We start from the raw sequence: 27,897 nt of genomic DNA, 5'->3' as shown, positions 1-27,897 counted from the left end.
TAGGCTCAAACTATGAACCTATCTTGCACCAAAACTAACTCTGTCTCCAAACAGACCAAAACGAGATTCTATATGACACATGTCATCTAGGAGTTCTATTGGGGTGCGTCCAAATGGATTTTCTTAGCATATGGTATGTTCCATGCAAACCGTGCACCTATCTTGCATCAAGATTAGCACTATCTACAAACAGATCGAAAAGACCTTCCACTTGAGTCTCTTCACCTAGGATTATCATCGGGTGCTTCCATAATGGTTTCTGAGCCTATGGTGCATTATGCGCAAACCATGCACCAATCTTGCACCTAAGCTAACACTGTCTCCAAACAGATTGAAGTGAGATTCCATATGACACACATGATCTAGGAGTTCTATCGGGTGCGTCCAAATTGATTTCTAAGAATAGGGTACGTTCCATGCAAACCGTACACCTATCTTTCATCAAGATTAGCACTATCTCCAAACAGACCGAACCAAGCTTTCACTTGAGCCTCTTCACCTAGGAGTACCATCAGGAACTTCCACAACGATTTCTGAGCCTATGGTGCACTGGGCACAAACCATGCAACTATCTTGCACCGAAACTTATACTATCTCCAACTGGTCCGAAGCGAGATTCCATATGATACACTTCATCTAGTAGTTCCATCAGGAGCATCTACAGTTCCATCGAGTTTGTCCAAATTGATTTCTGAGCATATGGTATGTTCCATGAAACCGTGCACCTATCTTGCATCAAGATTAGAACTATCTCCAAACAGACAGAACCAAGATTCCACTTGAGCCTCTCACCAAGGAGTACCATCGCGTGCGTCCAAAATAGTTTCTTAGGCTATGGTGCATTAGGCACAAACCATGTACCCATCTTGCACCGAAACTAACACTATCTCCAAAGAAAGTGAAGTGAGATTCTATATGACACACGTCATCTAGGAGTTCTATTTGGTGCTTCCAAATATATTTTGAAGCATATGGTACGTTCCATGCAATTCGTGCACCTATCTTGCATCAAGATTAGCACTATCTCCAAACAAAGCAAACTGAGCTTCCACTTGAGCCCCTTTACCCAGTAGTATCATCGGGTGCATCCAAAATGGTTTCTTAGCCTGTGATGCATTAGGCGCAAACTGTGTACCTAACTTGCACCAAAACTAACTCTCTCTCCAAACAGACCAAAACGAGATTCTATATGACACATGTCATCTAGGAGTTCTATTGGGGTGCGTCCAAATGGATTTTCTTAGCATATGGTATGTTCCATGCAAACCATGCACCTATCTTGCATTAAGATTAGCACTATCACCAAACAGATCGAACCAAGCTTCCACTTGAGCCTCTTCAGAGGATTATCATCGGGTGCTTCCATAATGGTTTCTGAGCCTATGGTGCGTTATGCGCAAACCATGCACCAATCTTGCACCAAAGCTAACACTGTCTCCAAACAGATTGAAGCAAGATTCCATATGACACACATGATCTAGGAGTTCTATCGGGTGCGTCCAAATTGATTTCTGAGAATATGGTATGTTCCATGCAAACCGTACACCTATCTTTCTTCAAGATTAGCACTATCTCCAAACAGACGGAACCGAGCTTTCACTTGAGCCTCTTCACCTGGGAGTACCATCGGGAACTTCACAACGATTTCTGAGCCTATAGTGCACTGGGCACAAACCATGTAACTATCTTGCACCGAAACTAATAATATCTCCAACTAGACCGAAGCGAGATTCCATATGATACACTTCATCTAGTAGTTCGATCGTGTGCATCTACAGTTCTATCGGGTTTGTCCAAATTGATTTCTGAGCATATGGTGTGTTCCATGCAAACCGTGCACCTATCTTGCATCAAGATTAGAACTATCTCCAAATAGGTAGAACCAAGATTCCACTTGAGCCTCTTCACCAAGGAGTACCATCGTGTGCATCCAAAATAGTTTCTTAGCCTATGGTGCATTAGGCACAAACCGCGTACATAACTTGCACTGAAACTAACACTATCTCCAAAGAGACCGAAGTGAGATTCTATATGACACACGTCATTGTTGGGTATTCTTAACATCATTACTAAAAGTAGACTAAGTTCTAAATCTAGCAACGGTGCCAAAAATGCCAAACCTATCCCTCACACCACTTAAGCCAAGTTGTCATCCCCAGCATGACATGAGAGACGCGGTATTGAAATATGCAATTGCTCTTCTAAATAAATAATGAATGGGATCTGCAAGCGCACAGATTAATACCGATGTAGCATTTTAACCGGGAAGTATTCCAGGTATCGTTATTTATATTTTTACCACTGGGAAGGGATTAACAATCATCAATATTGATTACAGAATAGAATATGAGATTGAGCATCTATCATTGCATGTATAATTGAGAACATTATATCTAACTCTTCATACAGGGATAAGTGTCACATAAAAGATATATGAAGTAATAATAGTGACAAGGATAACTAATCTGATCTAGCCACATAATAAATATGATAAGCACCTCAATTAGATACTCTAAAAAGTCATTAGCATGGTATTAGAACGAACTACAAGAATATTCCCTAAGTTATTCTCAACTATATAGTCTAGCATTATCATAGTTAGTGCAAGCATACTTAGCAATCATTGCGAGACAAGACTACGCCCATGCATAGTGATATTAGCAAGGAATATGAGAAACATAGCAATCACTCCCCTGTAATAATGTTGCTCTGCCAGCCCAATACACGAGAGGGGGATATACAAGAATCAATGAAGCTGTCACTATCACGAACCACCCCACGATCTGGCATATTGGGTACAATCGCAGATAAATATGGTATAAGCACCACGCCTTCACAATATCTATCATTTACCCATGGATCTGATGGATAAACGCTATACGATCCTAAGCATGTATATAGATCGAATCTAACTAAGCCAAGTACATAACTATGATAAACTAAGAACAATATAATCTTGAATATAAGCAAGTAGAGCAAAGTCATAAGCAATATATTGAAGTAGAACAAAGTCATATTCATAATATTGAAGAACAAAGATAATTAGAAAGCAATTAGAAGCACAATTAGAGAATTACCAAGAATCCTCCTGACAGATCTGGAAACCAATCGAAGATTGACTCCTTCTAGTTCTAATCCTATGTAGCTATGCTAATCTAGATATCTAATTGATGTGGTGGCTCTAATCTTGATCAGAGCCTTCTTCTCCCTTGATGGAACAATGAATTAGGGTTGAGAGGCTCTCTCCTCCAGGGGCCAGGGGGTCTGGTTTTATAGTCCCTTCAAGTGAATATGGGCGCTTGGATAAAACCGACATAGATTGTATGGTTTAGATTCATCCTTTAGGTCGGTGGAGATCTCCCGCAAAGCAGAGTCCTGATTGGACTCAGGGGCAGGGCGGGCGCCCTGACCAACTGGGCGGCCGCCCAGGGTCTGGCCCCGTTTTGCCTCCGCTTTGGTCTCGTGGCTTCTGGAGTCTTCTAGATGTAAGATAATTGCGCAGCACGTTAATATCTTTACGTAATCCTGACATGTGGGCCTTTCTTCCATATTTCCTGATAACCCCCTGCAGAAATAGACAAACACCAAAACTCATGGAATTCTGTCAGATAAAACCCTAAGTCTAGATGTTGATTTCATTTGGGTCCTTTTCTTTATTTATTTGATAATTAAATTTGATACTTAAGGACCGTCAACAAACTCCCCCAAGCTTACCTCTTGCTCGTCCCTGAGCAAAGATAGACTCAGCTATGGATCATAAGTTGTTGCAATATATATATATATATATATATATATATATATATATTAAAAAAAATTTGACGGTACACATGCTTTTAAATAAGATCTCATCTCTGAGTTAGAGTAAACTGTCAAGACTTAAAACTTACTTACTTTACCTACACCATGGGACTTGTAACTGTCACTTCTGTCTTGAGTGGTTAAAAGATAGAACAGTCTAGCCAAGTGCCATGTCTCTTATTCTTGATCAGCTATAGCTCTGGGGTTTTTGCATATTTTCAATAAAACTCAGAAATTCCTTGTATGATTCTCTCAGTTCTCTCTTTTGTGGTATTTTTGGATCCTTACCAAGGCATTGATGGTATATGCCTTCTCTCAAGATATGTAGTATTTGTGGTATAAGGCATAGTGACATTGCCTTCCCTTTCACCCTACTCTAATAAGGCTTTAATATCTGGAGCTCATAGGTGGGAGATAAAATATACATACTTACAAGACATTTATTGTATAGTCAAACCATGGATCCAAAGTAACAAGCCAATAAGTTTAATCAAGATGTGCATGGGTGGCGAATGAATGGTGTATGGTGGTGATGGTGATAACAATGGTGAAAACAATGGTGGTGGAAGTCTAATTCTACTTTGCTCTTTGAGGGGATACATACCTTCCTTGCTATTGAAACTTTATGAGGAGAATGAGATGCTCTTCTTTTTCTTTTTTTTTTCTTTTGTCTCTCAGGTGGGTATCTTGCACCCCTAATTCTACTGTCGGACACTTGTCCATTTTTACCTCTCGTCTCACTTTTTCTTTTCTTTCGAGGTTCCGAGCACTTGCTCCTTTTTATTTCCTCGTATATATATATATTTTTTTTAGAGCACTCATCTCTTGAGATAATATAGCAAGTGGTAGTAACAAGATAACTTGAGCATTTATTTCACAAGGGGAAAACAGAAATATTTTTGGTTATTCTCTCCCGGATTAGGAGTAGAATATTTTTGGGTGATTCTGGAGATGGAAATGAATGGATATATGTGGATGGTACTTCCAGAATAGAAGTAGCATATATGAATGAACGTGCAAGTGAAATCTTGATTTAACCACATGACAAGCTCTTAATGGTCAACACAACTTGACCACACTCAATGCTCATAAGCAGTAAATAGTAAATGTGTGGCTCAAAGTCTAGCAAGCATATATATATAGCTGTGGTAGGAATTTAAACTCTCATCATACAGGAACTCATCATGCAACATTTTAAAGATTTTCAAAGATAAAATTCTCCAGAATTCTAGCATCTCTAGGAACAGATAAACAGCAGCTCAACCTTCCCATATCATATCCGTTAACAACTTAGACTTCAGATCAAGTTTTCATCCCACAAGTTTAGGTCTAGAGCAAGCTTTAAATTATAACAGTTATATCTAAACTCGTGAGAGAACTTAAAATTTGCAAATTAGGCAGAGCAACTATTTATCATATCCATGCTTAAGTTTTATTTAGATACAGATTAGCATAGCCACTTTATTTATTTATTAAACACACTAAGCAAAAGACATATATAAGCATAAAATCTTTATTTGGTTTTCCCATAGTTTATGTGTATTTTAATATTCTAAAATAATATAAGTATAAAGATAGATAGAAATACTTATCGTGATAAATGGGGGTGCTCTCCCCCAAGCTGAATTTTGACGTAATTTCTCTTGGTGTAGCTAGCAGGTGGTAGAGGTGTATTTGAAAGTTAGCAGCATTCTGACAGCGATTAGAATGTCCTCCGTCTACTAGTCTTCTTGATTCTTAAATTTCTGTGGAGCTCAAATAGACAACAAAGCTTGTGGAACTTATTAAGTGTTAGCATAAATATCTAGCCTTTATTATCTTGAGACTCCTTAATAAATATTACTCCCTGTTTTTATATTTTTATTTTATAAAGCAGAAAAATATTTATTTTTATTTTTATGCCACCACAGTGAATGTACTTATGGGTTTTATGCCACTCGTATACTCACATGGGGCTTACAGTTTTTAACATTTTTATTTTCTTTTTAAGATAGTGTGAATATGATTAACTATGTAAACTATTTGAAATAACTGAAAGGGAAAGGATAACTACCAAGTTTACCTCTTGGCAAGGCGTTCGGTGTTTTTAAGTCCTCCGAACAGGACTCTCCAATTTCTTAATTGTCCTGAGGTTCGTTGGGTGGCGTAGTCGGTACTTCTGCCAGCGCCTCCTCTTCTCGTATAGTTATCTTCATTTTCCATACCTGACTCGGTGCTTCGATCTCCTCTGCATAATTCCGTTTAAATTCAACGTCTTCTGACCTTACAACTTCTCCTTCATAGTCTGCCCATCTGTCCTTGATGATCTGCCTCCTCTGGTTGCGGTTGCGTCTTTTTCTGACCTGCTTAGATTCTTCAATGATATAGTTAGGGTCAGTAAAATAACGGCGTACCTTCTCTGAGGGGAAGTGCATATGGACTTCTCCGGTTCCAATGTAGATAATTGCTTTAACGGTGCTGAGGAATGGTCTTCCAAGGATGATGGGTGGATCATATTCATCTTCTCCCATGTCAACAACTTGAAAGTCTGTGTAGACAAAGTGATCGTCTATTTTGACTGGGACATCAGATACTATTCCTTGAACTTCTCGAAATGTCTGATCTGCCATCTGGAGCTGAATGTATGTTGGTCTTAGTGGCATGGTCCCGAACAAGAGCCGATAAGTGACTGCGGCCATTATGTTGACGCCCGATCCGGTGTCGCAAATCGTCTTGTAGAAGTTGTATCCATTTATGGAGCAGTAGATGCTTGGCATTCCTGGGTCGTCCTTCTTGGTCAAAAACGGTGACTTAAGTTGATGATCTTGGCCTCCATGGACTACAGTGACCATCTTAGCTGACTCGGTCCACACTTGCTTGTTCCTGTTTCTCCTGTTGGTCCTCTTCCTTGATTCACGTCTGGATTGATCTTGAATTTGTGTAGTCTTGTTCTTGAAGAAAAATGTCTCCTTCTTCCCTTTGACGTAGAAACTGATCTTGGCAGCACTAGCGTAGATGATAGCTCCCGTGGTGTTCAAGAATGGCCTCCCTAGGATGATAGGTGCTCTCTCATCATTTCCGGTCTCTACCACTACGAAGTCTGCTGGGGCATATAAGGTACCAACTCGGACACAAAGGTTCCTCACTATTCCGTTTGGAAAGTTATCGTCTGATCTGCAAACTACAAACACATGGTTGTCTCTAATAAAGGATATGTAAAGAATTTCTCATAGAGTACCCTGGGTATAATGTTGACACTGGAGCCAAAGTCGCAGAGTGCTTCTAGGACGTCCACCATGCCGATAGAGATCGGGATGACGGGGCGTCCTGGATCGCCTCTCTTGACCGGCAGACAGTCAGTAGAAAATTCATTGACGGGGTTACTCCAATTACCTGCATCAAACATGTCTACAAGATTTGCAGATTCTAATCCTTCCGGTTGTGATGGTATACCGGGGTTAGTAGCATGAACAGCAGCGGCTATTTGATTTAACTAAGATTCAATCATTTTATTAAAGCTAATTTGATTCTTGATGGCAGTAGAGAAATTATCCATTCTATTATTTATATTTTCTAGCATTTTATCATTAGATGCCAATTTCTTAGATAGGTTATCCATTAGCTTTCCTTGATTAGATACTAACTCTCTCAAAGGTGGAAAATTATTATTATTGTTGTAAGAATTGTTACCTTGATAATTACCTCAGTAGTTAGGCCTCTGTTGATTCCAATCTTGATTTTGTTGAGGACGGTTGTAGTAGTAGTAGTTGTTGTTGTTGATGTAGTTCACATCCTCAAGCATCTCAGGGCAGTGATTGCCTGAGTGTCCAGTGTCTCCACACTCCTCACAAGTCATGTGAGAGTCGTAGATGTGCATAACTTCTTTCTTGTCTCCAGCTCTATCATCGAGCTTCTTCATGAGCAGGTCTAGCTTTGCAGACAGCATGTCTACCTCCTTCAGCTGATGCATACCTCCACCTCTCTTGCGTGTCTGGGTCCTCTCTTCATTCCAGCTTTGGTTGGACGCCATCTTCTCCACAAGAGCTGTGGCTTGTGGTATAGTAAGTGATAAGAATGCTCCTCCAGCTGCAGCATCCATGGTCTCTCGGGCACTGTTGCCGAGCCCATGATAAAACGTCTGCATCAATAGCCAACTCTCCATTCCATGATGGGGACAATCTAGGATGTAGTCTTCAAAGCGCTCCCATGCTTCTGGAATAGATTTATCATTTTGTTGCTGAAAACTTGTAATCTTCCCACGGAGAGCATTGGTCTTGCCCATGGGAAAGAACTTAGCCAGGAAGTTTGTTGAGCAGAGTGCCCACGTAGTATTCTTCTCCTTTGTAGCGTAGAACCACTGCTTCGCTCTTCCTAACAGTGAGAATGGGAAGAGGCGAAGTAGTATAGCATCTTTGGAAACTCCTTGTATGGTGAATGTGTTGCAAATCTCCAGGAAGTGTTGTAAATGAGCACTAGCATCTTCGTGTGCCTTCCCACAGAACTGGTTGGATTGCACCATGTTAATAAGTCCAGGCTTGAGCTCAAAGTTGCCATCGATCTCTGCAGCTGGTCCAGTGCGGATATTGTCCGTAGTGGGAGCTGAGAACTTGCGGATCGATTTGTTCGCCATGGCTTCGAACTCTGAAGACAAGTTCCGGTGATCTTCTTGATTGGATGAAGCTTCTTCGTGAAGTGTTGATGATTTCTTTAGCTTGGCTCTCGTCTTCTTGAATAATGCTTCGGGATTGTCAACAAAATTTCCTGGAAGATGTCTTCTATTCATACATTCCCCTGCATAAGATGAAATAGGAAAATATCGGGGTAAAACTGTATGAGAGAATAGATAAGCTCAATCATATTAGTGATGCGAATGATAACTCAAAATCTTTTATTCCATTCCTGATTGGTAATCAACCTTCCCCGGCAATGGCGCCAAAAATGCTTGTTGGGTATTCATAACATCATTACTAAAAGTAGACTAAGTTCTAAATCTAGCAACGGTGCCAAAAATGCCAAACCTTTCCCTCACACCACTTAAGCCAAGTTGTCATCCCCAGCATGACATGAGAGACGCGGTATTGAAATATGCAATTGCTCTTCTAAATAAATAATGAATGGGATCTGCAAGCGCACAGATTAATACCGATGTAGCATTTTAACCGGGAAGTATTCCAGGTATCGTTATTTATAATTTTACCACTGGGAAGGGATTAACAATCATCAATATTGATTACAGAATAGAATATGAGATTGAGCATCTATCATTCCATGTATAATTGAGAACATTATATCTAACTCTTCATACAGGGATAAATGTCACATAAAAGATATATGAAGTAATAATAGTGACAAGGATAACTAATCTGATCTAGCCACATAATAAATATGATAAGCACCTCAATTAGATACTCTAGAAAGTCATTAGCATGGTATTAGAACGAACTACAAGAATATTCCCTAAGTTATTCTCAAATATATAGTCTAGCATTATCATAGTTAGTGCAAGCATACTTAGCAATCATTGCGAGACAAGACTACGCCCATGCATAGTGATATTAGCAAGGAATATGAGAAACATAGCAATCACTCCCCTGTAATAATGTTGCTCTACCAGCCCAATATATGAGAGGGGGACTATATAAGAATCAATGAAGTTGTCACTATCACGAACCACCCCACGATGTGGCATATTGGGTACAATCGCAGATAAATACGGTATAAGCACCACGCCTACACAATATCTATCATTTACCCATGGATCCGATGGATAAACGCTATACGATCCTAAGCATGTATATAGATCGAATCTAACTAAGCCAAGTACATAACTATGATAAACTAAGAACAATATAATCTTGAATATAAGCAAGTAGAGCAAAGTCATAAGCAATATATTGAAGTAGAACAAAGTCATATTCATAATATTGAAGAACAAAGATAATTAGAAAGCAATTAGAAGCACCATTAGAGAATTACCAAGAATCCTCCTGACAGATCCGGAAACCAATCGAAGATTGACTCCTTCTAGTTCTAATCCTATGTAGCTATGCTAATCTAGATATCTAATTGATGTGGTGGCTCTAATCTTGATCAGAGGCTTCTTCTCCCTTGATGGAACAATGAATTAGGGTTGAGAGGCTCTCTCCTCCAGGGGCCAGGGGGTCTGGTTTTATAGTCCCTTCAAGTGAATATGGGCCCTTGGATCAAACCGACATAGATTGTATGGTTTAGATTCATCCTTTAGGTCGGTGGAGATCTCCCGCAAAGCAGAGTCCTGATTGGACTCAGGGGCAGGGCGGGCGCCCTGACCAACTGGGCGGCCGCCCAGGGTATGGCCCCGTTTCGCCTCCGCTTCGGTCTCGTGGCTTCTGGAGTCTTCTAGATGTAAGATAATTGCGCAACACGTTAATATCTTTACGTAATCCTGACATGTGGGCCTTTCTTCCATATTTCCTGATAACCCCCTGCAGAAATAGACAAACACCAAAACTCGTGGAATTCTGTCAGATAAAACCCTAAGTCTAGATGTTGATTTCATTTGGGTCCTTTTCTTTATTTATTTGATAATTAAATTTGATACTTAAGGACCGTCAACAGACATCTAGGAGTTCTATTGGGTGCTTCCAAATATATTTCGAAGCATATGGTATGTTCCACGTAATTCGTGCACCTATCTTGCATCAAGACTACTACTATCTCCAAACAAAAGCAAACTGAGCTTCCACTTGAGCCCCTTTACCTAGGAGTATCATCGGGTGCATCCAAAATGGTTTCTTAGCCTATGATGCATTAGGCACAAACTGTGTACTTATCTTGCTTCAAGATTAGCACTATCTACAAACAGATTGAACCGACCTTCCACTTTAGCCTCTTCACCTAAGATTATCATCGGGTGCTTCCATAATGGTTTCTGAGCCTATGGTGCATTATGCGCAAACCATGCACCAACCTTGCTCCTAAACTAACACTGTCCCCAAATAGATTGAAGCAAGATTCCATAGGACACACATGATCTAGGAGTTCTATCGGGTGCGTCCAAATTGATTTCTAAGAATATAGTACGTTCCATGCAAACCGTACACCTATCTTTCATCAAGATTAGCACTATCTCTAAACAGACCGAACCAAGCTTTCACTTGAGCCTCTTCACCTAGGAGTACCATCGGGAACTTCCACAACTTTTTCTGAGCCTATGGTGCACTGGGCACAAATCATGCACCTATCTTTCACCGAAACTAATACTATCTCCAACTGGACCGAAGCGAGATTCCATATGATACACTTCATCTAGTAGTTCCATCGGGTGCATCTACAGTTCGATCGGGTGTGTCCAAATTGATTTATGAGCATATGGTATGTTCCATGCAAACCGTGCACCTATCTTGCATCAAGATTAGAACTATCTCCAAACAGATAGAACCAAGATTCCACATGAGCCTCTTCACCAAGGAGTACCATCGCGTGCGTCCAAAATAGTTTCTTAGCTTATGGTGCATTAGGCACAAATCGTGTACCTATCTTGCACCAAAACTAACACTATCTCCAAAAAGACCGAAGTTTAGCATCAAGTTTAGCACTCCTAGATGATGCATGATAGGTGCACGAATTGTAAGGAATGTACCATATGCTTAGAAATATATTTGGAAGCACCCAATAGAACTCCTAGATGACGTGTATCATATAGAATCTCACTTCGGTCTCTTTGGAGATAGTGTTAGTTTCGGTTCAAGATAGGTACACGGTTTGTGCCTAATGCGCCATAGGCTAAGAAACTATTTTGGACGCACACGATGGTACTCCTTGGTGAAGAGGCTCAAGTGGAATCTAGGTTCTGTCTGTTTGGAGATAGTTCTAATCTTGATGCAAGATAGGTGCACGGTTTGCATGGAACATACCATATGCTCAGAAATCAATTTGGACAAACCTGATGAAATTGTAGATGCACCCGATGGAACTACTAGATGAAGTGTATCATATGGAATCTCGCTTCGGTCTAGTTGGAGATAGTATTAGTTTCGGTCCAAGATAGTTGCATGGTTTGTGCCTAGTGCACCATAGGCTCAGAAACCGTTGTGGAAGTTCATGATGGTACTCCTAGGTGAAGAGGCTCAAGTAAAAGCTCGGTTCGGTCTGTTTGGAGATAGTGCTAATCTTGATGAAAGATAGGTGTACGGTTTGCATGGAACGTACCGTATTCTCAGAAATCAATTTGGACGCACCCGATAGAACTCCTAGATCATGTGTGTCATATGGAATCTGGCTTCAACTTGTTTGGAGACTATGTTAGTTTAGGTGCAAGATTGGTGCATGGTTTGCGCATAATGCACCATAGCCTCAGAAACCATTATGGAAGCACCCGATGATATTGCTAGGTGAAGAGGCTCAAGTGGAAGGTCAGTTCGATCTGTTTGGAGATAGTGCTAATCTTGATGCAAGATAGGAACATGGTTTGCATGGGACATACCATATGCTAAGAAATCCATTTGGACGCACCCAATAGAACTCCTAGATGATATGTGTCATATGGAATCTCGCTTTGATCTGTTTGGAGACAGAGTTAGTTTTGGTGCAAGATAGGTACACAGTTTGCGCCTAATGCATCATAGGCTAAGAAACCATTTTGGATGCATCCGATGATACTCCTAGGCAAAGGGGCTCAAGTGGAAGCACAGTTTGCTTTGTTTGGAGATAGTGCTAAACTTGATGCAAGATAGGTGCATGAATTGCATCGAACGTACCATATGCTTAGAAATATATTTGGAAGCACCCAGTAGAACTCCTAGATGACGTGTGTCATATATAATCTCACTTCGGTCTCTTTAGAGATAGTGTTAGTTTCGGTGCAAGATAGGTACACGGTTTGTGCCTAATGCACCATAGGCTAAGAAACTATTTTGGACGCACACGATGGTACTCCTTGGTGAAGAGGCTCAAGTGGAATCTTGGTTCTGTCTGTTTGGAGATAGTTCTAATTTTCATGCAAGATAGGTGCATGGTTTGCATGGAACATACCATATGTTCAAAAATCAATTTGGACAAACCGATGGAACTGTAGATGCACCCGATGGAACTACTAGATGAAGTGTATCATATGGAATCTCACTTCAGTCCAATTGGAGAAAGTATTAGTTTCGTTGCAAGATAGGTGCATGGTTTGTGCCCAGTGCACCATAGGCTGAGAAACCGTTGTGAAAGTTCCCAATGGAACTCCTAGGTGAAGAGGCTCAAGTGAAAGCTCGGTTCGGTCTGTTGGAGATAGTTCTAATCTTGATGCAAGATAGGTGTACAGTTTGCATGGAACATACCATATTCTTGGAAATCAATTTGGACGCACCCGATAGAACTCCTAGATCATGTGTGTCATATGGAATCTTGCTTCAATCTGTTTGGAGACAGTGTTAGTTTTGGTGCAAGATTGGTGCATAGTTTGCGCATAATGCACCATAGGCTCGAAAAACATTATGGAAGCACCCGATAATACTCCTAGGTGAAGAGGCTCAAGTGGAAGCTCAGTTCGATCTGTTTGGAGATAATGCTAATCTTGATGCAAGATAGGTGCACGATTTGCATGGAACATACCATATGCTAAGAAATCCATTTGGACGCACCCCTATAGAACTCCTAAATGACATGTGTCATATGGAATCTCGCTTCGGTCTGTTTGGAGACGGAGTTAGTTTTGGTGCAAGATAGCTACATAGTTTGCGCCTAATGCATCATAGGCTAAGAAACCATTTTGGATGCACCTGATGATACTCCTGGGTAAAGGGGATCAAGGGGAAGCTCAGTTTGGTTTGTTTGGAGATAGTGCTAATCTTGATGCAAGATAGGTGCACGAATTGCATGGAACGTACCATATGCTTAGAAATATATTTAGAAGCACCCAATAGAACTCCTAGATGACGTGTGTCACATAGAATCTAACTTCAGTCTCTTTGGACATAGTGTTAGTTTTGGTGCAAGATAGGTACACGGTTTGTGCCCATTGCACCATAGGCTAAGAAACTATTTTGGATGCACACGATGGTAGTCCTTGGTGAAGCGCTCAAGTGGAATCTTGGTTCTGTATGTTTGGAGATAGTTCTAATCTTGATGCAAGATAGGTGTGTTGACGGTCCTTAAGTATCAAACTTAATTATCAAATAAACAAAGAAAAGGATCCAAATGAAATCAACATCTAGACTTAGGGTTTTATCTGACAGAATTCCACGAGTTTTGGTGTTTGTCTATTTCTGCAGGGGGTTATCAGGAAATAAGGAAGAAAGGCCCACATGTCGGGATTACATAGAGATATCAACGCACCGCGTAATTTTACATCATCTAGAGAACTCCAGAAGCCACGAGACCGAAGCGGAGGCGAAACGGGGCCAGGCCCAGGGCGCCCGCCCCCTGTTGGAGCCAGATCAGGACTCTCTTCGCTCGGGATATTCCACCGACCTATTGGATCAAGGAAAACATAGTACCACCTCGCCTATCGACCCAAAAACGCATAGAAGGGGAGGACTATATAAGGAGACCCCCCTGGCCCCTGGAGAAGACATGAAGAAATTATCATAGAGACTGAGGGGTGCCCTCGAAGGAAAACCTCTTCTCTAATTAATATTTCTTTTTAGGCTTAGCAATAAATGTAAGGTAGAAATAGATCTTCTAGTTTCTATTAGATTGAGAGAGATAGAGTGGAGGTGTTGATTGGAGGAAGCCCGGCCTGTCGGTGTCTACTCCAAGCTTGTACCTGCGGGATCAAGTTCTCCTAACCCGAAGCTTGCTCCTAGGATTCTTCAGTAATTCAACTTCTAAATTCTAGTAAGTTCTTGTTTTATTGTTCTTATGGTTTATGAGTTTACTTTAATCTCTTCGCGTAGAGTTTAGAGTAATCATTGCTAGCGTAAACGTGGTGTTTAGGCTAGGGTACTCATAGATATTCCCTGACTAGCTGGACCGTGGTAGTAGTGAGGAACGTGACAATTCCGAGTTACCTTTGTAGATCACATCTCGTTAGCAGGAAGGATAGGGTTTATAGGTGCGGGTTGAACATCCTTTGTGGTGTCTAGATTCCGTTAGCCTCCCCATTAGAACAGTAGATCATCCTTACCAAGGTTAGAAGGAGACTACGGTTGCAGTCTTCTCTATTTATCACTCACATCGAAAGACATTCTTTGTAGCCTAAAGGGATAGTAGCAATAGATTTGGTTAGTCAGATGCACCCTTTCTCCCAGTGGTAAAAATATAAATACGATAACTCTGGATAACCTCCCGGGTGAAATGCTCACCGATATCCGTGCGCTTGCGGATCATTTTCTAATTGCGTTACCAAATATCAACAAGCATTTCTAGCGCCGTTGCCGGGGAGAAAGACGGTTTGCTGAGATAACTTTGAGTCTTGCTATTATCTTGTATTATACTTTTATACTTTTATTCTTTTATCTTTTTATTTTTATCTTTATGGATAACTCAAATTCCATACCTATTATTAAATTCTTTGCACCTTCGGAGACCAGCCATAGACCATGGGAGTCAACACGTCCTGCCCCTAATTATGATCTGTGTCCGGAGTTGATTGCAATAGGTCAAAACCAACCCTTTTCTATAGCTGAGGTCCTATCTTTTAATCAAAAAGATAATGCACTTTTAGCTACACCTAGGGAATCTTTTAATTTTTCTATAAATTCTGGTTTAGACCTAGCCCTACAAGACCATGTTTTTCCTAGATATTTTCACATTGGTCTTAATCATATACCCTTTGGTAGAGTCCTTCTTTCTTTATCTATTAATAAAGGAAGGTATGTCTTCATTCGTAGACATCCTTCTTGCACTAGTCTTCATAGAAAAATCTTAGAGATAGAGAAGGAATCATCTCCCATACAAGGAGAGGAAGTTTCAATAGCCGATTTCCAAACATTTCAATCCCATAATCCGGCTATCCAACCCATCCTTGAGCTTAATAATTTCTACTATGCTTTTTCTCTTGAACCTCCCGATAATCCTATGAATCTCTCTAGACATCCCATGCATAAGGAGGATCGAGAAGAGCAACATCAATGGCTAGAGGGCATTAAATATCCATGTGTTATCACCATTGAATGGATAGATAAAACAAACTTGAGAGACAATCCTAGAGGAATTTTAAGCATTCATGAAGAATCATCCTTGGAGTTTAAGAATGAGAGAAACAACAGTGAGCATGGAAGTTATTTCATAAACACCTCACCCAGTCCTTGCTCATATAAAACATCTCTCCAATCAATTTGTCTCTCCATCCTTACCACATTTGAGATCTCCAACCCCCTCTTCCTCTTCATTTATAAAAACTTTAAAAAGGCGGTTGTCGATGCATATGTCTATAATAAATATTGCAGATCTCGTTGAGTTGATCTTGATATAAGTAGGTGTTGGAGGGGAAACCACTTCACCAACATAACTTGATGGTTTCCCAAGGACAAACTTAGTGTCCTAAAACAAGCACTTATCAGATCGTAACATGAACTTCTAATTATTTGCAACATTGCCTTGTGTATTGAGCATATAAGGATAATTGTAGAAATATTCCTTCGGGTATTCTTGCTACTAACCTTTCTAGGATTGGAGCAAGAAGATCGGATGAATGACAAGCACAAGGTATGTCCAACCAATCATCATGCAACATTGAATTAAATTCATCCAAACTTGAATTTTGTAAAATTCAAGCTTGGGGGAGTATTTTACATAAAAACATCATTTGCCATGTTGATATGTTGGTTGTTCTTACCTTGGAGACATGCTCAATTTGTTAAATACTAATTACACTACTTCATCTCCACTTAAGTAGATCTCTATAAATGCTCTCATGCCACCTTTATTTGCTTTAGTATATGTCTAGGTTTGAAATAGTTTCATTTATCTCTTAATTAAGCATGGTGCTTAGTTTAGGAATGATGATCTTACTTCCAAGGAATTTTAAATTAAGCATGGTGCTTAGGTTAAATGCCCTTCTAAATCAAATTAGACATGGTGTCTAGGTTGATTTTCGAGCCGATAGTATGCTATAGTAGATATGGGATATTTTGTTGGACTAACCCCTGCAGGAAAACTTTCAATATCAACCTGGGAAGTCCTGAGATAAACTCGCATTGGAGATGAAGAAAGTGACACATAAAGTTTAACAATTTGCACAAGAAAGACGTGGCTCATAAGAGATGATTCATGGAGGGTGCCACAAACACGATGCACAACCGCTAAGAAAGGAAAGCTTCCACAAGGTGATACTGTACCGTCACTCTTCAAGTAAGGTAACACCTTAAGGTACTTGACTATCGTTTTTATAAGCTTCTCTAGCATTCACATAAATAAAGAGACAAACATGTATGATTTATAACTCCAGATTAACCAACTCAATTAATTCAACATGTTTAGTCCTTTAATCTTTGTTCTTAGTACTACCTTCGTAGTCACACGCTCCTAAACATATAACCTAATATGTTGCACATTCAATATTTGGAAGATATAAACAAAACATAAATATAGATAGATTATCTTTCCATTAGATTGAGCCATCTGATCTGACAAATGTTTCAAATACTACACTCATGATCTTATTATCCATCAACTTTGTCTTGCTCACTATGCTTAAGGTTAGAGAAGAACAAATACACTTTTGGTTCTGTTGGTGTTTTCCACCAACAGAGCCCATGCACTTGATCTCTGCCTTGTCTCTATGAATAGGTACACTTCAAGCAAAATATGAAGGAGTTTTACAACTCCCAGACTCCACCAAGTTGATGAGGACATCAACACCAGCGATACATATCCTACATCAACCAGCGATACATATCCTACATCCTCTCCGGCACAATCTATAGCTGGTCCTCTTACTCGTGCTCGTGCCCGTCAACTCAACCTTCAAGTAAGTTCAGTTTTAAACTCTTGTCAATCATATTTAGACAATGGAGACACGTGCACTTTCGTGTTGCTCAGGAATAATGGACAAGATCAGCAAGGGAAGGTTCAACTGCATTCAGAATTTGAGGCAACACCAACTTCAAGGGCTGATTGCATACGGGAAGAGTGATAACTTAACAAAGGTGGTTGGAGATCAGGTCCAAGCCTCCACAACATCCTCTATCAAGTTACCACGTCGCTTCTAAAGCAAGGAAACAAAGAGTCCAAACCCAACACGTTTTGGGAGTTGGATTCGGACTGGAAAATAACTCTAACTTGTATGGATCAGCACGGCGTCATATGGACTCCAACTGGGACGTTCCTATACTTGTTGGAAAGCTCATGAAGTCTACTTTCCAATGGGTCCAACCACATATCTATGCGGCTTATGAGTCGGGCGCAGTCCTTGTTTTCGTGCCGACACCTTTTTCTGTTTTGGTGCTGCGTCACCCTATTTTGGACCAATGGCCCATGTATCAAGTTGAGTCCATTAGGGACGCGTCCTAGGGTTGGAGGACGACTCTAGCACCCCTTTGGTCGTCCTCCCCTCTATTTATTTACATCTAGAGCCGCCATGAACAACTAGGTTTTGTTTAGATCAAGTTTAGCCTTCGCTACTTGCTTGTAGGCGCGCGTGCAGGATCAGCCGCCCGTCTCCTTGTCTTCGGAACCCCATTGTTGATTAAGATTCAGTTTAAAACCTTCAATTCATCTTGCAAATTCAGTGCTTGTTTCCTCGTTCTTGCTAGTTCTTCGATTGCTTGAAGGACGGGAGCCCTAGGGGCTGGTTGTCGCGCTCCACAAGATCGTGACGGCTATTGGACGTGGTGTATCGGTTGCTAAGGCGCGGTCTTGAGGGCTGTAGTCGGGCCATGAACGTCATCTCCATCCACTAATCGAGTTATCCAGCGCCTCTCATCGAAATATCAGGCCAAAAACCCTAGCGGGTTCGCATCAGTTGGTAATCAGAGCAAGGTTCTTCGGTGAGAGACTTCTAATCCTTTGCTGTTTTTAATTAATTTCCTATAGTCCAAAAAAGCCAAAAAAAATATAGTAGATTAGTTTTTCCATAATCCTATTAAACCTTTGTGTATTGGCTAGTACCGTTTTAGTTAGGGCTTGTTGAATTTGCGTTGCTTCGGTTTGTGTCGAGTTGCTGGTCTTAGTGTCTAGTCCTTTAGAGTTTCGAGTTATTGTCACCATCTATACACAGCCGAGTATTACCATATCTTCTCTCTGTCGAATCTGTTGTGAAGTCTGAATTGAACTGTGGTCTTGGTCCAGATCGAGTAGAGTTCCAATCTGAGTTCAAAAAGAAAGATAACTCCATACTTGTTCGGCCTTACTCTAGAGAGAGAGAGAGAGTGTGTGGAGCGAAAAAAAAAGTGTGTGGAGCGAATTGCTCTTTTGTATTCTTTTGTTCATATAATCAGTTTTTGAGGTTGCCCAAAAAAAAGAAAAAAAAAGAAAAGAGAAAAGATTCAAAAGAAAAAAAAGGGGGCTGTTTTTCATATTGATTTTAGGTTTGTCCCACCTTGTTTTCGGGGGTGTGCTGTGGTTTTCCTTTGTGTCCAGGCTCGCGTCTCTAGCACGGTCTAGCCTAGGACCAGCACAGTACCATCATCGAACGCTTATTCAGCTTGCTTTTATAACTAACGTGGTGCTAGTTCGTTCCTTGTTTCAGCCCACCTATAGCTCCACATACTCTACAGCTTGACAGATCTTGTGCTGCAGCACCGATACACTTCGTCCATTGTTGTACACTTGTTGGCAGACGACCCCTCCTGTCAAGCAAGGTAAGAATTGGTAAGAACTTGTGTTACAGGTTGAGTGTGAGCGACTTGCTGTAGCTACATCCTAGTAGTTGTAGGGCTTTTATTTCTTCACTTGCCTTTTTGTTGTCTTTGTCTTTGAACCATGCCAGGGGCAGATGATGGTAACGAAACACCACTTACACCTCGCACTAAGGGCATTATACAACATTTTGAAAGGAAAGTGAAGCTGCACACAGAGGGACTTGATAACGACTTGCAGGTGACGAATGAAAAGCTGGGGCAGTTGGAGGCTACGCAGATTGCCACAAACAACAAGCTCACAAGTTTGGAGGAATCCGTTGCTAGTGTGGACAAAAGCCTTGCTACTCTCCTAAGGCGATTTGATGCTTTCCACACCGAAGATAAAGAGAAGCATAAAGAAGAAAAGGAGGGAGATCGAGAGCACGGTAGTCATGAAGATGACTACACTGGTGATACTGAACATGATGATCAAGACACTCGTGATCGACGTCGCCTTCGTCACAACCGTAGAGGTATGGGTGGCAACCGCCGATGCGAGGTACACAATAATGATGATGCTTTCAGTAAGATTAAATTTAAGATACCCCCTTTTGATGGTAAATATGACCCTGATGCTTACATCACTTGGGAGATTGTTGTTGATGAAAAGTATGCATGTCATGAATTTCCTGAGACTACACGTGTTAGGGCTGCTACTAGTGAGTTTACAGATTTTGCTTCTGTTTGGTGGATAGAATATGGAAAGAAAAATCCTAATAACTTACCTAGAACTTGGGATGCGCTGAAAAGAGCCATGAGAGCTAGATTTGTTCCATCTTACTATGCGCGTGATATGATAAATAAGTTGCAGCAGTTAAGACAAGGTGCTAAAAGTGTAGAAGAATATTATCAGGAATTACAAACGGGTATGTTGCGTTGTAACCTAGAGGAGGATGAGGAACCGGCTATGGCTAGATTTTTGGGTGGGTTAAATCGGGAAATTCAGGACATCCTCGCTTACAAAGAATACAATAATGTAACCCGTTTGTTTCATCTTGCTTGTAAAGCTGAAAGGGAAGTGGAGGGACGACGTGCTAGCACAAGGAGTAATATTTCTGCAGGAAAGGCTAATTCATGGCAGCAACGCGTGGCTTCAACTCCATCTACACGTATTTCTACTCCATCATCTAGTGACAAGACTCGAGCTGCCCCCACCAATTCAGTTGCGAAGACGATGCAAAAGCCTGCTGCGAGTACTTCATCCGTGGCATCGACGGGTAGAACAAGCAACATACAATGTCACCGGTGCAAAGGATATGGGCACATGATGCGTGACTGTCCAAACAAGCGAGTTATGATTGTCAGGGATGACGGTGAGTACTCATCTGCTAGTGATTTTGATGAGGATACACTTGCACTTCTTGCGACTGACCATGCAGGTAATGAAGATCAAATAGAAGAACATATTAATGCAGGTGAAGCGGACCACTATGAGAGCTTGATCGTGCAGCGAGTGCTTAGTGCACAAATGGAGATGGCGGAACAAAATCAGCGACACATTTTATTCCAAACAAAGTGTGTCATCAAAGAGCATTCTTGTCGCATGATCATTGATGGAGGTAGCTGCAACAACTTGGCAAGCAGCGATATGGTGCAGAAGCTTGCCCTCAACACCAAACCACACCCGCATCCCTACTACATCCAATGGCTGAACAACAGTGGTAAGGCAAAGGTAACTAGACTTGTGAGAATTAATTTTTCCATCTGATCCTACAAAGATATTGTTGAATGTGATGTTGTGCCTATGCAAGCTTGTAACATTCTGCTAGGTAGACCTTGGCAATTTGATAGAGATTCTATGCATCATGGTAGATCAAATCAGTATTCTTTTCTATACCATGATCGCAAAATTGTGTTGCATCCTATGTTCCCTGAAACTATTATGCAAACTGATGTTAATAGGGCTACTAAAGCAAAGAGTGAGAGCAATAAAAATGATAAATCTGTAATTGGTAACAAAGATGAGATAAAACTGAAAGGACGTTGTATGATAGCTACCAAATCAGATATTAATGAGTTCAATGCATCCACTTCTGTTGCTTATGCTTTGATATGCAAGGATGCTTTGATTTCAATTGAGGATATGCAATGTTCTTTGCCCCCTGCTGTTGCTAACGTTTTGCAGGAGTATTCTGATGTGTTTCCAAGTGAGGTACCAGCGGGGCTGCCTCCACTACGTGGGATTGAGCACCAAATTGATCTTATTCCTGGAGCAGTTTTGCCAAATCGTGCACCATACAGGACAAACCCGGAGGAAACCAAGGAAATTCAGCGACAAGTGCAAGAACTACTAGACAAAGGTTATGTCCGAGAATCTCTTAGTCCTTGTGCTGTTCCAGTAATTTTAGTGCCTAAGAAAGATGGAACATGGCGTATGTGTGTTGATTGTAGAGCTATTAATAATATCACCATTCGATATCGACACCCTATTCCACGATTAGATGATATGCTAGATGAACTGAGTGGTGCTGTTGTGTTTTCAAAAGTTGATTTACGTAGTGGGTACCACCAGATTCGTATAAAATTGGGAGATGAATGGAAAACTTCTTTCAAAACTAAGTTCGGTTTGTATGAGTGGTTAGTCATGCCTTTTGGGTTAACTAATGCACCTAGTACTTTCATGAGATTAATGAACGAGGTCTTGCGTGCTTTCATTGGGAAATTTGTTGTCGTATATTTTGATGACATATTGATTTACAGCAAATCATTGGATGAACATCTTGATCATTTACGTGCTGTTTTTAATGCACTACGCGAGGCACGTTTATTTGGTAACCTTGAGAAGTGCACCTTTTGCACCGATCGAGTGTCTTTTCTTGGTTATGTTGTGACTCCACAGGGAATTGAGGTTGATCAAGCCAAGGTGGAAGCTATACAGGGATGGCCTGTCCCAAATACTATCACCCAGGTGCGGAGTTTCCTAGGACTTGCTGGATTCTATCGCCGTTTTGTAAAGGATTTCAGCACCATTGCTGCACCATTGAATGAGCTTACAAAGAAGGGGGTGCCTTTTGATTGGGGCAAAGCACAAGAGAATTCATTCAACATATTGAAAGATAAGTTAACTCATGCACCTCTCCTACAACTTCCTGATTTTAATAAGACTTTTGAGCTTGAATGTGATGCTAGTGGAATTGGTTTGGGAGGTGTTTTATTACAAGAGGGAAAACCTATTGCATATTTTAGTGAGAAATTGAGTGGGCCTGTTCTCAATTATTCAACTTATGATAAAGAACTCTATGCTCTTGTTAGAACATTAGAGACATGGCAGCATTATTTGTGGCCCAAAGAGTTTATTATCCATTCTGATCATGAATCTTTGAAACATATTCGTAGTCAAGGAAAACTGAATCGTAGGCATGCAAAGTGGGTTGAATTTATTGAATCTTTTCCTTATATTATTAAGCACAAGAAAGGGAAGGAAAATATTATTGCTGATGCTTTATCACGGAGATATACTTTGCTGAATCAACTTGATTACAAGATATTTGGGTTAGAAACAATTAAAGACCAATATGTTCATGATGCTGATTTTAGAGACGTGTTGCTGCATTGTAAAGATGGAAAAGGGTGGAATAAATTCATCGTTAGTGATGGGTTTGTGTTTAGAGCTAACAAGCTATGCATTCTAGCTAGCTCTGTTCGTTTGTTGTTGTTGCAGGAAACGCATGGAGGTGGCTTGATGGGACATTTTGGAGCAAAGAAGACCGAGGACATACTTGCTGGTCATTTCTTTTGGCCCAGGATGAAGAGAGATGTGGAGAGGTTTGTTGCTCGTTGCACAACATGTCAAAAGGCAAAGTCACGGTTAAATCCCCACGGTTTGTATTTACCTCTTCCTGTTCCTAATGCTCCTTGGGAGGATATATCTATGGATTTTGTGTTGGGACTACCAAGGACTAGGAGGGGACGTGATAGTGTGTTTGTGGTTGTTGATAGATTTTCTAAGATGGCACATTTTTCATACCATGTCATAAAACTGATGATGCTACAAATATTGCTGATTTGTTCTTTCGAGAAATTGTTCGCTTACATGGTGTGCCCAACACAATTGTTTCTGATCGTGATGCTAAATTTCTTAGTCATTTTTGGAAGACTTTGTGGTTCAAATTGGGGACTAAGCTTTTATTTTCCACCACTTGTCATCCCCAAACTGATGGTCAAACTGAAGTTGTTAATAGAACTTTATCCACTATGTTAAGGGCTGTTTTAAAGAAGAATATTAAGATGTGGGAAGAATGTTTGCCTCATGTTGAGTTCGCCTATAATCGTTCATTGCATTCTACTACAAAAATGTGTCCTTTTGAGATTGTCTATGGCTTCTTGCCACGTGCTCCTATTGATTTAATGCCTTTGCCAAGTTCTGAAAAAATAAATTTTGATGCTAAGCAACGTGCTGAATTGATGTTAAAATTGCATGAAGCCACTACACAAAACATAGAGCGCATGAATGCTAAGTACAAATGCGCTGGAGATAAAGGTAGAAAGCAATTGATTCTAGAACCTGGGGATTTGGTTTGGTTGCATTTGCGAAAAGATAGATTTCCAGAACTGAGAAAATCCAAATTGATGCCTAGAGCTGATGGTCCTCTTAAAGTGCTGCAACGAATTAATGAGAATGCATATAAGCTTGATCTTCCTGCAGATTTTGGGGTTAGTCCCACATTTAACATTGCAGATTTGAAGCCTTATTTGGGTGAGGAAGATGAGCTTGAGTCGAGGACGACTCAAATGCAAGAAAGGGAGGATGATGAGGACATCAACACCAGCGATACATATCCTACATCAACCAGCGATACATATCCTACATCCTCTCCGGCACAATCTATAGCTGGTCCTCTTACTCGTGCTCGTGCCCGTCAACTCAACCTTCAAGTAAGTTCAGTTTTAAACTCTTGTCAATCGTATTTAGACAATGGAGACACGTGCACTTTCGTGTTGCTCAGGAATAATGGACAAGATCAGCAAGGGAAGGTTCAACTGCATTCAGAATTTGAGGCAACACCAACTTCAAGGGCTGATTGCATATGGGAAGAGTGATAACTTAACAAAGGTGATTGGAGATCAGGTCCAAGCCTCCACAACATCCTCTATCAAGTTACCACGTCGCTTCTAAAGCAAGGAAACAAAGAGTCCAAACCCAACACGTTTTGGGAGTTGGATTCGGACTGGAAAATAACTCTAACTTGTATGGATCACCACGGTGTCATATGGACTCCAACTGGGACGTTCCTATACTTGTTGGAAAGCTCATGAAGTCTACTTTCCAATGGGTCCAACCACATATCTATGCGGCTTATGAGTCGGGCGCAGTCCTTGTTTTCGTGCCGACACCTTTTTCTGTTTTGGTGCTGCGTCACCCTATTTTGGACCAATGGCCCATGTATCAAGTTGAGTCCATTAGGGACGCGTCCTAGGGTTGGAGGACGACTCTAGCACCCCTTTGGTTGTCCTCCCCTCTATTTATTTACATCTAGAGCCACCATGAACAACTGGGTTTTGTTTAGATCAAGTTTAGCCTTCGCTACTTGCTTGTAGGCGCGCGTGCAGGATCAGCCGCCCGTCTCCTTGTCTTCGGAACCCCATTATTGATTAAGATTCAGTTTAAAACCTTCAATTCATCTTGCAAATTCAGTGCTTGTTTCCTCGTTCTTGCTAGTTCTTCGATTGCTTGCAGGACGGGAGCCCTAGGGGCTGGTTGTCGCGCTCCACAAGATCGTGACGGCTATCGGACGTGGTGTATCGGTTGCTAAGGCGCGGTCTTGAGGGCTGTAGTCGGGCCGTGAACGTCATCTCCATCCACTAATCAAGTTATCCAGCGCCTCTCATCAAAAGATCAGGCCAAAAACCCTAGCGGGTTCGCATCACAAGTGAAGGACCTGGATCTATGAGCACAAACACACTGAGCAGGATATTGCCAACACCATACTTTGAACTGCTGGGCAAAGAAGAACATGGGTGACACCGTATCAAGAGGTGCAGACGTCAAGGTCCACACCTAATCAAATGATGCACCTAAAGGATGAAGATGGTGGAAAGTCTTGTCCAGAAGACTTAAAACATTGGATCCTTGTCGGAAGAGGTCAACATCGTCGACTCAAGTCACCTTTCTTGATCAAGAAGGACGACCCTGGTGTTCCAAGCATCGAGTGCGCAATCAATGGATACTCTTTTCAGAAGACACTCTACGACACCGGATCTGACGACAACATAATGGTCGCAGTCACTTATCAGCTCTTGCATGAAACCATGCCCCTACAACCAATATATTCCGCTCCAGATGATTTTCAGGTCATTGACATGGGAGAAGACGAATATGATCCACCCACCATCCTTGGAAGACCGTTCCTCAACACTATCAAAGCAATCATCTACATTGGAACCGGAGAAGTCCACATGTACTTTCCCTCTGAGAAGGTACGCAACTATTTTACTGACCATAACTATATAGTTGAAGACTCTAAGCAGGTCAGGACAAGAAGACGACGCAACCGCAACCAGAGGAGGCAAATCATCAAGAACGGATGGGTAGACTACGAAGGAGAAATGATAAGGACTGAAGACATACAGCTTGAACAGAACTGTCCTGAGGAGACCGTAGCACCGAGTTAGGTGTGGAGGGAGAAGATAGTTATACACGAAGAGAGGCGCCGCCGGAATCACCGACTACGCCACCTAGCGAATCACAGGACGACTGAGAAAACAGAGAGTCCCGTTTGGAGGACTTAAAAATACCGAACGCCTTGCCGAGAGGTAAACTTGGTAGTTACCCTTTCCTTTCAATTATTCAATTATAATTTACTTAGTTAAATCAGGTTCATGCTATCTTGAAAAGAAAATAAAAATGTTAAAAAATAGTAAGCCCCATGTGAGTATGCTCATGGCATAAAACCCATAAGTACATTCACTGTGGTGGCATAAAAATAAAATAAATAAGTTTTCATCTTACAATAAAAATATATAAAAATAATAAAAATAATAAGTGTATGATCCTGCTAAATAAATAACATTTATTAAGGAAGCTCAACATGATGAAGGCTAGGTATTTATGCTAACACTTAATTAGTTCCACAAGCTTTGTTGTCTATTTGAGCTCCACAGAATTTAAGAATCAAGAAGACTAGCAGACGAAGGACATTCTAATCGCTGTCAGAATACTGCTGACTTTCAAATACACCTCTGCCGCCTGCTAGCTACATCAAGAGAAATTACGTCAAAATTCAGCTTGGGGGAAAGCACCCCCATTATTCTCACTAAGTATTTCTGCCTATCTTTATACTTATATTATGTTAGAATATTAAAATACATAAACTATGAAAAACCAAATAAAGATTTTGTGCTTATATATATCTTTTGCTTAGTATGTTTAATAAATAAATAAAGTGGCTATGCTAATCTGAATCTTAATAATAAAACTCTAGCATGGATATGATGAATAGTTGCTCTGCCTAATTTGCAATTTCGAAGTTCTCTCTCAAGTTTAGACATAACTGTTATAATTTAAATCTTGCTCTAGACCTAAACTTGTGGGATGAAAACTTGATCTGAAGTCTAAGTTATTAACGGATACGATATGGGAAGGTTGAGCTGCTGTTTATCTGTTCCTAGAGATGCTAGAATTCTGGAGAATTTTATCTTTGAAAAATCTTTAAAATATTGCATGATGAGTTCCTGTATGATGAGAGTTTAAATTCCTACTACAGCCATATATACATGCTTGCTAGACTTTGAGCCACACATTTACTATTTACTGCTTATGAACATTGAGTGTGGTCAAGCTGTGTAGACCCTTAGGAGCTTGTCATGTGGTTAAATCAAGATTCACTTGCATGTTCACTCATATATGCTACTTCTACTCCGGAAGTACCATCCACATATATCCATCCATTTCCATCTCCAGAATCACCCAAAAATATTCTACTCCTAATCCGGGAGAGAATAGTCAAAAACATTTTCCTATCCCTGTTATTCCCCGTGAAATAAATGCTCCAAATATTTTGGTTACTACCACTTGCTATATTATCTCAAGAGATGAGTGCTCTGAAAAAAAATAAAGAAAAGAAAAGAAAAAAAAATATATAAACGAGGAAATAAAAAGGGGCAAGTGCCCGGAACCTCGAAGGAAAGAAAAAGTGAGACGAGAGTTAAAAATGGACAAGTGTCCGACAGTAGAATTAGGGGTACAATATATCCACCTGAAAAAAAAGAGAGAGAGCATCTCATTCTCCTCATAAAGTTTCAAAAAGCAAGGAAGGAATGTATCCCCTCAAAAGAGCAAAAGTAGAATTAGACTTTCACCATTGTTATTACCATCATCACCATACACCATTCATTCGCCACACATGCACATCTTGATTTGGCTTATTGATTT

Source organism: Sorghum bicolor, chromosome 8 (assembly GCF_000003195.3).
Source record: "Sorghum bicolor cultivar BTx623 chromosome 8, Sorghum_bicolor_NCBIv3, whole genome shotgun sequence".
NCBI classification, from domain to species: Eukaryota; Viridiplantae; Streptophyta; class Magnoliopsida; order Poales; family Poaceae; genus Sorghum; species Sorghum bicolor.
The sequence above is the reverse complement of the archived record's forward strand: the minus strand, read 5'-3'. Positions refer to the sequence as shown.